General features: G+C 36.8%; 1 long non-coding RNA gene across 1 annotated transcript; it reads left to right on the top strand.

The window, feature by feature from the left end:
- Nucleotides 1–8,445: 8,445 nt before the first annotated feature.
- LOC107573358 (uncharacterized) lies at nucleotides 8,446–10,795 on the top strand. Its single transcript, XR_001607493.1, has 7 exons — nucleotides 8,446–8,592; nucleotides 9,179–9,339; nucleotides 9,409–9,492; nucleotides 9,607–9,658; nucleotides 9,782–10,310; nucleotides 10,441–10,551; nucleotides 10,641–10,795. It is a non-coding gene; the product is annotated as an uncharacterized lncRNA (long non-coding RNA).
- Nucleotides 10,796–11,266: the final 471 nt, after the last annotated feature.

Below are 11,266 nucleotides of genomic sequence, written 5' to 3'. Positions count from 1 at the left end.
GTGGCGCGAAATGCAGCTGGAGGGCAGGAAGTGATTTTTCTATATACGAATCGCTAGCAGAAACTCTTAATTGCCTATGTTTTGCATTGTTTATAGATGCTCAAATCGGTCAAACCGAGAATTTACAAGGAGCTTTTATCGTGTATGAAAATTTGTTGTTTATAAGGGGGGGAAAGGCAAGAAATTGACTGAAAAATGCAGGAAAAAGTGGCTTGTAAACCTGTGTCTGCGGTCGGGAGGAGCGGAGCCGGATAATGCTCGTGTGTGCAAATGGTTAATATAAGATATAATGATATATTAAGATATAAGAAATATATAAATAGATACAGATGCATTCAGCACGAGACAATCAGAATTCACTCAATGCTAAACGCCACATGTAGACACGATGTAAATAAGATATTATATGTGAAGTTTAGAGAGCTTCACTGATTATAACGGAACATTGTGAGATAAATTGAAGTGTGTGACAGCTTTTTAGTGATTATATAGAAGCGCTATTTGCTCGCTTTCTAGGCTATAATCAATACAGAATTTGAATAAAAGTGTTGTTTTACATGCTGCTAACAAGCAACCTAACTAACAACCCTGTACAAGCAGCACAGTTTCAGGAGTGACATACTGTATATCCCGCATCCCTCATATAAATGCAGGATTCACTTAACAGCTTGTTTGCAATCGGGGTTAGTTGCTTAGCCTATATCCACCGCCTCAATGGCAGGCAAGTATTTCAATTTTTGTCGAAAATTCGCTCCTCTTCATAACATAAGGATCACGTCCAACATATGTTGTGATTTTCTGTTTATACCTTTCTCTTGTAATAGTGCCTAAACCAGTACAGCACGGACTTTCCTCCATCTCATCCATTCTGCTTTTCACTTCCTGCCGTCCATCTGAATTTTGCGCGTATTTAGAATCACGTGATTGCAAACAAGCTATTGCAGTGCACACAAACCAAGCCAGTTACTGTAGTCCTGCTGCAGGGAGGCATGAGAACTGCAGATGTGGCCAGAGCAATAAACCGCAATGCCTGTAATGTAAGACCTAAGATAGTGCTACAGTGTACTTGTAGTGGCAAACCACATGCAACAACACAGCCTAAATATACAACTATGTTGAATTTCAGCCCCTAAAACTGCAAGTCCTGAAAATACAAGACATTAAAATGCAAGCATTGTTAAAGCAATGCATTATTTTTTTATTATTTAGTGCAATTCCACATGCTTTTTTGTTTCAAAGACATTTGTCATTATGTTTCTTCCATAGGCAGAGATGGTGAACAGGTTGGTGGTATTGCCCCTTTTTTGTGCTCACTGCTGATCGGCTGGTCCTTCAGACTGGGGTGATTAACAAGTAATTTTAGCCTACTTTTTGAGAGTGCGGGTAATGTGTCTTTTATATCTGATGCTCTTCCATGGCAGTAGTAGCTGCACTCTGTGTCTGCTTCATCCAGCGTTAAGGTGCAATAGTGACTGGTGCTGGATTATTTATGTCTCATATTATCACATGTGTACTATTCATTTTTAAATATCACAGTTATCACCAATATAGCAACACCTCCAATTAACATGATGATTAATTTTTTTTTAAATATTGTATGAATGATATTTCATTTTGTAAGGTGACCAGATTTCTGAAATGGAAACCTTTTCTATTTCAGTGGTCAGAATATAAGTAAAATCTAAGTTGTTATTAATATGATCTATTAATTTAAAAAATGGGGGAAAAACATTAAATTTTTTTGTTTTGTTTTGTTTTTTAATTGTTATGGGTTTCCTGTATTACTATATATCACTATTATTCTAATAATTATGATGTTTAGTTTGATTATTATTATTATTTTGTAATACAAATATCACCAAATAAATAAACAAAAAAACAAAAAGCAATGAAAATTGTTAATATAATTCCAAGGCTTCACTCTCTGTTCTTCTGTTTCTTAGAAATGTGGACTTCCCCTTAATACCATTAATTCCTCTTAAAACTCAATATCATCAGTCTACTGACAACCACGTGTTTGTTACAGTATGCAGACAAACCTGCTCACCTCAGCTACTTCAGCACAAAACTGTGAAGGCTGTAACACTGTTTGCAATTTTTGGCAGAAGCAGGATTTAAGGCGTCAAACAGAAACTGCAGTGGGTGAAACCACAAGTCTCTTATTTGCAATTCATTATCTCTGAAGGGCAGACATTTACTAAACCAACCACAGAGCAAATGTAAAGTTTTTCGGGACTAATACATTACTGCAGGGCATGGATACCAGACAGTGCTTTGCATGACAAGGTCCTGCAACAAGCAAATGACAGTAAAGCTTCACCTCAACAAACAATCAAATGGTCTGATGAGATGGATGCCTCCTTCAAAGCATGGAAACAGGCCATAGTGTTATTCATTCTCCCAGGCCTGCGCAGCAACAGTAGAAACAGCTCTGTTAATCTAACAACTTATAATTTAACAATTTATTGTAACCATTGCAACTAGCAAGCAGTTCAAAATAATATTATAACAAAATTTACTTTACCAAAACACATTACAAAAAACATAAATGAGAACATATGATAAAACTGTATTTAACAAATACTTTTAACATTTTCTAATTGTATTTAATATTTTCATTTTCACAAACTGATTACACTGTATACAACAATTACACTATGTTTACCTTTTCAGATGTTATTTTATGTTTGTGCTTGGAAATTACTCTTATTCTCCTTAGTTAGGCTCATTATTTTCATTTTAGGCTCATTTTGAGCTCAAAGTTGTTGTTTTTTTCTGCAAATGTAATGAAGGTGTTGTAGCCACTATTGTCATTGTTTATATTATTATTATTATTATTATTATTATTCCCAAATGGGAGTCTATGATTAAGTTATATTTAGCAATTTAAAGAACAAGGAATAATAGTAAGATAGATTCAAAACAAGGTGTACAGAGCTACAAATGCAAACTCCTCAATGCAGACAGGAACCAGAAGCCAAAATCAATTTTAATATTTAAAGGGATCATATGATGTGATTTCAATTATTCCTTTCTCTTTGGAGTGTTACAAGCTCTTAGTGCATAAAGAAGATCTGTAAAGTTGCAAAGACTAAAGTCTCAAATCCAAAGAGATATTCTTTATAAAAGTTAAGAGTCAGCCACGCCTACCTAAAACGGCTCGTTCTAACACGCCCCCACATACCTACCTCACGATGTGCTTGAGTGAGCAGAAAGCGGAGAAACTGCAGACATGGTTTTATGTTTATGCGGCGGGATGCAACACAATGCATAAAAAGACAGTATAAGTCATTATAATCCGTAATTATGTCCCCACTGGATGCAACGAATGCCTCATTTACAATGGGTTTTAATGTTTTTGTCTTGTCGCTCCGGCCGGACAGGACATCACAGTATGGCAAGGGGCGTAACATTTCCGTCTCACGGTTGAGGAATTTGGCCAATCATAACGCACTGGATAGCTGGCCAATCACAGCACACCTCGCTTTTCAGAACGATGAGCTTTGTAAAAATCGACGCGTTTCAGAAAGGCGGGGCATAGAGGAGAAGAAAATTATGTGTTTTTTGAACCTTAAACCACATAAACACATTTCATTACACCAAATACACAAAATAATGTTCTTTTTAGCAGCATCACATGACCCCTTTAAAACATTAACAAGAAAGGGTTTAATTGATGGAAGTGTTCAAGAAAAGTCCATTCCTTGTGGATTTTCCTTATGGGGACAATGAGTGGGTTATTCTACTCACATTCCTGGGGGGTCATAAAACCAGTGATATCATGATTAGTTGTCATGGTGACCAAGGGGGCCTGGTGTTCTGCAGAAATCCTGGCATCCAGTTTATGGAGCGAGGGGACTGTGACGATTTGTTAATCTAATGAATAATTGATTTGTTAAATCAAATAAAAATTAGTGTGTCAGATTGGTCGAGACGCTACAAGCGTCTCTGCCAACTCTACAGAAACAAAGCAGATGCAGAGGTGTTTTATTCACTATCCATTTTTCTTTTTTTTTTGTGAAGTGAACTCAGCAAGGCATTCAATTGTTTTAGGAATCAAAAGCTAAATCATTTGTTACAGTTGGTTTTTACAATTGGCGTGGATGACATACAAGCGTTTACAATATTATATACAATATAATATGCAGTGTGGCATTTTGAAAATGTAGTTATAGTTTAGTTTAAATAGTAATATATTTAATAGTATATTTTATGATTTTTGGTTATAAAATGTATTATAGTTATATAGTTATTAGTAAATTAGTTGTATTTTTTATATTACTTTCAATTGCATATCTAGGCTGCCACACCTAAAGCTCTGTCAAAGGATGTCTCAAATTGAAGGATTCAGAGATGCTAGAATAGGCAGAAAATTGTTGGATGTGGATATGGCATGTTTTCATCAGACATAAAAAAAAACACCAGTTGAATATCATACATACCTTTGATCATTTGATTCCATCCAAGATTTCTGTTTATTTTAAGTGGTCCTTTCAGGACTGGTGGAGTTGCAGTGGGAGAAAAGGACTCTCATCTTCAAACTTTAAAATTACTACACTGCTAGGTTAAAATGAACCTTCAAGCTGGGTATTGAAGGGGTCATATGTGATGTGATTTCAAGTTTTCCTTTCTCTTTGGAGTGTTACAAGCTGTTCGTGCATACTGTATATAAGATCCTTAAAGTTGCAAAGACTAAATATTCTTTATAAAAATTAAGACTTGTTCACGCCCTCCTAAAACGGCTCGTTCTAACATGCCCCCACATGTCTACGTCACTGTGTGGGAAGATTTGCATAATGCCACCCAAATGTGCACGCAAAGAAAGAAGGCGTAACTTTTATTCTCGCTGTAGTATTGTTATTGCCGCCGCCGCCATGTCGTGAAGGCGCTGTGTGTTTCTTTGTGAAAGCTAAACTACTTTGTTTGGCCTTTTCAAAAGAGGACACGACTAGAAATCAGTGGTTAAGTTGTATTTACAACACTGTTCCAGAACACTTCAACCCAAATATTCAGATTTGTGGAGCGCATTTTATGGAGGACTGTTTCCTGATCCTGGTAGAGTAGACTACAATGCCAGCTGTTCTGACTCACGGCCTGTAAGTGTTGCCAACTTGTAGATTTAGCAGCTTTTCAGGCTACCCAAGCAACTTTTTCTTCAAAAAGCACCTAGCAACAAATTTAGCTATTTTTAAAATTTATTTGGAAACTTTTAGCAAATTTTGACAAGTGACTCAAGCAATAAAACGGCATGCATTTTCCATCTAAATTACACAAAAAGAGCAAACCAAAGATACCTAGTAGTACACACATCATGTGAATTCAGTTGCTAATTGCAGTTATTTTGATAATAATTGTTCATTTATGATACACCTTTTTAGTAGCTTGTACATGCAATTGTTGATCAGTTAAGTACACTGTAAGAAAAAATATGTACAAAAATGGAAAAGGTACTGGTAATTTTCTGCCAGGTTATTATCTGTTAAATTGTAACCCTATAATCTGAAAACACAAAATACAATGCGTAATTTAAAATGCAGGTTAAACCTGTAAAAAAAATCAATATGGAAAATTTCTTCATGTTACAGTATATTGTACCCTATTTTTACAGACCTTTCTTAGAGTGTTGCACACTAACTACTAATAATAGGCTACACTGCTTAAAACTGTAATTGTTAAGAATGTGTAGTTTTACTAGTTTACTAAGAAAATACATAAAATTTAATTGTTCAAAAATGTGTTTAATGATTCAATGTTGCATTTACAAATATTATACATATTGTATTTAAAAGTCACATATTTTACACCTTTCTGGAGTTTTATTTTAAGTCTTGATGCCCTTAAGAATATATATTTGCGGTATAAGTACCAAAAAACATCTCAATATATTTTTACAGCTCCTCTCTTAGTTGGTCTGCAAAGAACAGGTCGATTTTGGCCTGTCTATTTAATATTCATGAGCCTCTCTTCTGACTGGCCTGTTGTTTTCTGAGTGATGCACGGCCAGGCCAACCACAGGTAACTAGGGTCACTTATGCTGTAGCCTGCTGTAGATTGGTGATACTCACAAGTAAGGTCAATAGAAACACCGGTAATGATGGTCACTGCTGAGGGAAATGTTGTCCGGCCTTACATGTTTGAGCCAAACTCAGACTCCAAATCGGCGACGAGAGGAGACGACCAACCACCTCCTCAAACACGCTTACAACAGGATGTTTCAGAATGGTAATTCATGTTTTTTTTTTTATCAAACACTGAATGCAGTAAATACAAACCTGACCAGCCAAGCGTTTTCGATCACATGAACTTGAAGACACTTGTACAAATGCAGATGGGTGACATGAATGGAAATGATTCCAGATTGGCGATGTAGTATTTGGTTTCTGTACTCTGAACTGTATTTCCATGCACTCAAACCTGTCAATCTAAAGGATCAAACGCTGTGTATGGCATTTGAGGTAATTTGTGAATTAGCATAGACTTATAGTCTATATAAAACAACTTGCAACGGTTACTATTATTATACTTTATACAAAACTTTGTATTATGCTGGTTATAGAGTGTGTGACGTCACATGCACTACCGCCGGTGGCAATAGACAACGGTTGTCACGGCGACCGTCACAGCCCTACTGTGCAATGATGTAGTTTCCTGACATCCAGACTGAACAGCGTTTTCTCAACATGTTTCCGTGTTGTTGTTGCTCAGCAATGGCATGGACGCGATGTTGTCTGGGGGTTTGGCGAAAGGAGAGTGGGACGGTGGGCGGTGCTCGGGGTGGTGACTGAAGGCGGTGACTGTGTAGTTCTGACGTCAACTTTTTACGGAAGTCACAACGGTTCGTGAAAAATCACAGCTACTTTATGCAGGCTATGTGCATTTGACTGTTTTGAGACTTATATGGTAGTTACATAGCATCTAGACCTCAGTTATGAAAAAAGCCAGGAAATTTCAGTTTTGACAATACGGGACCTTTAAATATAATTATTATGTATTTGTATTATTTATACGAATAAATCTAAATGAACATATTTCAAATCATATTTTTTTTGCTGAGATTTTAGTAATCTGAAAAAAACTTGTTTTAATGATTCGCTTGTGTATTAAAGATACAAAACAGATTAAGTAAAATATGCTAAATATATAATACCGTTAGGGGTGTAACAGTTCACGAAAATTTTCGGTACGGTTCTTTCAGTTCGGTACGCATGTGTACCGAACAAATATTGTCTATATTAGCGAAACTTAATTGGAAACTTCCAGATTTATATATTGTTAGTTTTGATAAGAAACAAAGTCTCATCTTTCAAATTATGTCCTTTTTTCAGGAAATTCAAACAATACATGCAGTTTTTGCGCTCTTCGATGTGGCGACAGATCGCTGTATAAACGCTTCCGTTCAAATGGCAGCGTGATCATCTCTTCCTCTTTATTAGTTTTAACGGAAAATAAACTCCTATTTTTTTCGTTGTTTTGGATTAAAAAGTGGGATGCATTTTGAAGAGTGGACCCTTACATTGAAATGTGTGCTGGTGTTTCTTGGAATAGTCCGAGCTGACCAGAACTATAGGCGATGAAACGTAAGTACTGCCGTTCACTTTGTACATGTTTAAATGGTGGTCCTTCAGCATTTATGTTAACCCTTTCCTCTCTGGTGTATTGATTTAAAAGCAAGCTCAGAACATGGATCTTGAGTGTTTTAGCTGTCAAATGACATATAGTTTATGATAGTTGATTGAATATTGTTTTAAAACAAAGGTAATTAAAAGCACAGACATGCCTAAACACGCCCTTCGGGCCGGTGCGGGTTAACAGGTTAACTGACTGAAGTTATGATTACTGACTTTATATATCTGAATGTGTTGAGTGTATTTTCACCCCATTCCGGGACGATAGACTGTTTTTCGCGGAAAAGAACCGGACTTCCCTTCACTAGTGGTCTCGCGCTGATGACATCACATCCAGGTAGGCATGCCCAGGGCACACGCTTCATACGCCCACAGCAGGTTATGATTGGTCAATCGACAGTCTCAAATCTGATTGGCTAAAGAGTACAAGTGACCCGCGTGGGAGGAGTTCGCTACCAGGAAAGTCTCAAAAATACATACACAAATCTTGGGTTTCATGCATGTGAATTGGGATACGCATGTGTGCATTGTGTCTTTTGCATGAATTATTATTGAGACTAATCTGCTTCCATAATCCTCCAACATCAGGGTAAATTTACTGCCATAATTCAATTCTCACGTTCCCAGTGGAAAGATTTATTAGGTGTCATTACCAACTAAGTACAAATTTCAATTCAGAAACAAAGCGATTTACATTGTTTGGACATGTTTATTTTTATTTTTTTCAGATACTAACCTAATTGAAAAAATACTGTGATGCGATTGCAATATTTTATTTATATTATTTGTATTCAAACTTCTCTATAACACATCCCTATTGTAGAGATCCATGATCTTCATGAAGCTCCAGCCTCTGAAGTCCTCCCTGTTGTAGAGGAACAGCAGGAGCAGCACGTCCTTCAACCTCAGGATGTTCACGCTTCAATTGGTTCCTCTAAAGATGACAAAGTGGAAGAGCTGGACAAGGGTAAGATTAATGCCATCATCTAAAACAATAAACACATTCTCTCATTCCCAGTTTTTCAAAGGTTCCCCTAAATGAAGAACCACTCTAATTTGAGTATGCATTACTTAACTCATATGTGACCCTGGAGCACAAAAGCAGTCTTAAGTCGCTGAAAAAAAATTTGTAGCAATAACCAAAAATACATTGTATGGGTCAAAATTATAGATTTTTCTTTTATGCCAAAAATCATTAAGATATTAAGTAAAGCTCATGTTCCATGAAGATATTTTGTAAATTTCCTACTGTAAATATATTAAAACTTAATTTTTGATTAGTAATATGCATTGCTAAGAACTTCATTTGGACAACTTTAAAGGCGATTTTCTCAGTATTTTGATTTCTTTGCACCCTCAGATTCCAGATTTTCAAATATTGTCCTTATATTATCCTAACAAACCATACATCAATGGAAAGCTTATTCATTCAGCTTTCAGATGATGCATACAATCTCAATTTAAAAAAATGGACCCTTATGACTGGTTTTGTGGTCCAGGGTCACATATTATTTATGCGATTTGATTCATATGATTGGTATTCTCCTCTTTAGATAAAACTTCTCTACAGCAAATTGTAGAGATTCAAGATCTTGGAGAAGCTCCAGCTTCTGAAGTCCTCCCTGCTGTAGAGGGACAGCTGAAGTTAACTCCACTGGAGATGATGAAGCGGAGGAGCCAGACAACAGTAACAGTAATACATATATGAGAATAAGTAAAATGTAATTTTAAATTATAAAATGCATAAAAAAATCATGCTAAACATTTGTTTATGTTTTAATAGGCCACATTTTCTGGCGATATGAATTCGGCCCCAAGCTGCAGGGTGAAGGAGGCTATGGTTATGTGCATGCAGGAAGGCCTCAAGGTTTCATTTGTTTACTACTTTTTCACTTACAAAACTTTCCATACCTGTTCAGTATTCATGACTGGAATTATCTCTGTGCACATGCTAATTGTTAATTCTTTGTTTTGTTGATAGGTGGCTGTGAAAATTGCTGACAAGACACCAGATATGCCATATATTGTAGGTTGTAAGTAGCCCGCGCTTTCTATATAATTGCATCTCATTCACTGTTTTCAGTTTCTTCTTATCTTATATTCATGTTAATCTGAGAAATCACCTCTATCTAAGCATCATATGTTCTTTCTTTTAGCCTGGTCATCCCAAACACCTCCCCACAGAAATGGGCAATAAGGGCCCCAGCCTTCTGCAGATAATTAAACTCCTGGACTGTTAGGACAACCCGGACTACTACATCATGGTCTCGGGGCAGCCCATGCTCCGATAAAGGCTCGATGAGAAGATGGCATGACATGTTATGTGGCAGGTCATTCATGCCACTAACATTTGCTGTGAGCGTGGAGTCTTCCATCATGATATAAAACTGGAGAACCTCCTGGTGAACACGGACCCATTGGAGGTCAAGTTGATCGACTTCGGATGCGGCTTGCTCATGAAGGACTCACACATCTGCTGTAGAAAGGCATTAAATATCAAAATCTCTTCTCTTTAGGCACAGAAATGTTCTGCCCACTGGAGCTCGATGTCACTGGCAGGGACCATGCGAAGCCGGCGACAGTTTGTTCATTAGAGATCCTTCTGTTCATGATGGTATTATCCAGACGACAAAGACCTGCACAGGATCAGTAAGAAGGACTGGTCCGAACCTGACCTGCCACAAGGTGAGATCTCCATCAAAGAACAAAGATGGACAGTTTGAACTCTAAATATGAAAGTTTACAATTGAAATCTAAATGTAAATATGTAACAAATAAGTTAATAATTATATATATCTCTCATCTTTTTGAACAGAATGCAGCCAGATGATCTGTGATTGTCTGCAGCCTGATCCGCAGCGGAGGCTTGTCCTGGAGGAGATGCAGCTCCATGACTGGTTTATGGTACTAAAATTAAGAGCCCAAGGTTTGCTAAATGCTGGTTTATATAATGTCAAATTTGCTCTAAATGTAGTGTATTTAGATAAATAACAGTGATTTATGTTTTTGTTCCAGGTCGTGGAGTAAGACATGGAGAGCAAGAAAAAAAAACTCCCTGTCATAGCCACTGTTTTCTTTTGTATATATTTTGTCTTCGGTCAGCTTTGTGTCTTGCAGGCTGACGTGAGCGGCCTTTCCATCTCTCCGCTTTGGCCTTGGCCTCTTGTTTCCTGGCAGCACATGGTACCTTGAAGTGCCATTATTTATCATTTTAGATATTTGTATCAAGATATTTGTGTTTGTGATAGTTATAAGGAATTGTATAAGAATTGTTTAAATTTTTTAAAGTATGATAATAGTATAATAATATATTGTTAATATAATTTTTAAAGAGAATTTAAGATGTTTGTGTTTGTATTAAGATATTTATGCTGTGTGTTATATTAGAAGAGTGACCGTAATTTGGACTGCTGTAACCTGTGTGTGTGTGTGTGTGTGTACAGCCAGAAACCTTGGAGTTGTGATTGATGATAAGCTGAATTTCTCAGACCACATTGCTAAAATGCCCCGGTCCTGCAGATTTGCTTTATTCAACATTAGGAAGATCCGGCCCTTTCTTTCAGAACATGCAACACAACTCCTTGTTCAAACTCTTGTTCTGTCCAGGCTGGACTATTGCAATGCTCTCTTGGCAGGTCTTC

The sequence above is a fragment of the Sinocyclocheilus grahami genome, unplaced genomic scaffold (assembly GCF_001515645.1).
Source record: "Sinocyclocheilus grahami isolate Dianchi unplaced genomic scaffold, SAMN03320097.WGS_v1.1 scaffold1922.1, whole genome shotgun sequence".
NCBI classification, from domain to species: Eukaryota; Metazoa; Chordata; class Actinopteri; order Cypriniformes; family Cyprinidae; genus Sinocyclocheilus; species Sinocyclocheilus grahami.
Note: the sequence above shows the minus strand (reverse complement) of the source record. Positions and strands in the feature narration are given on the sequence as shown.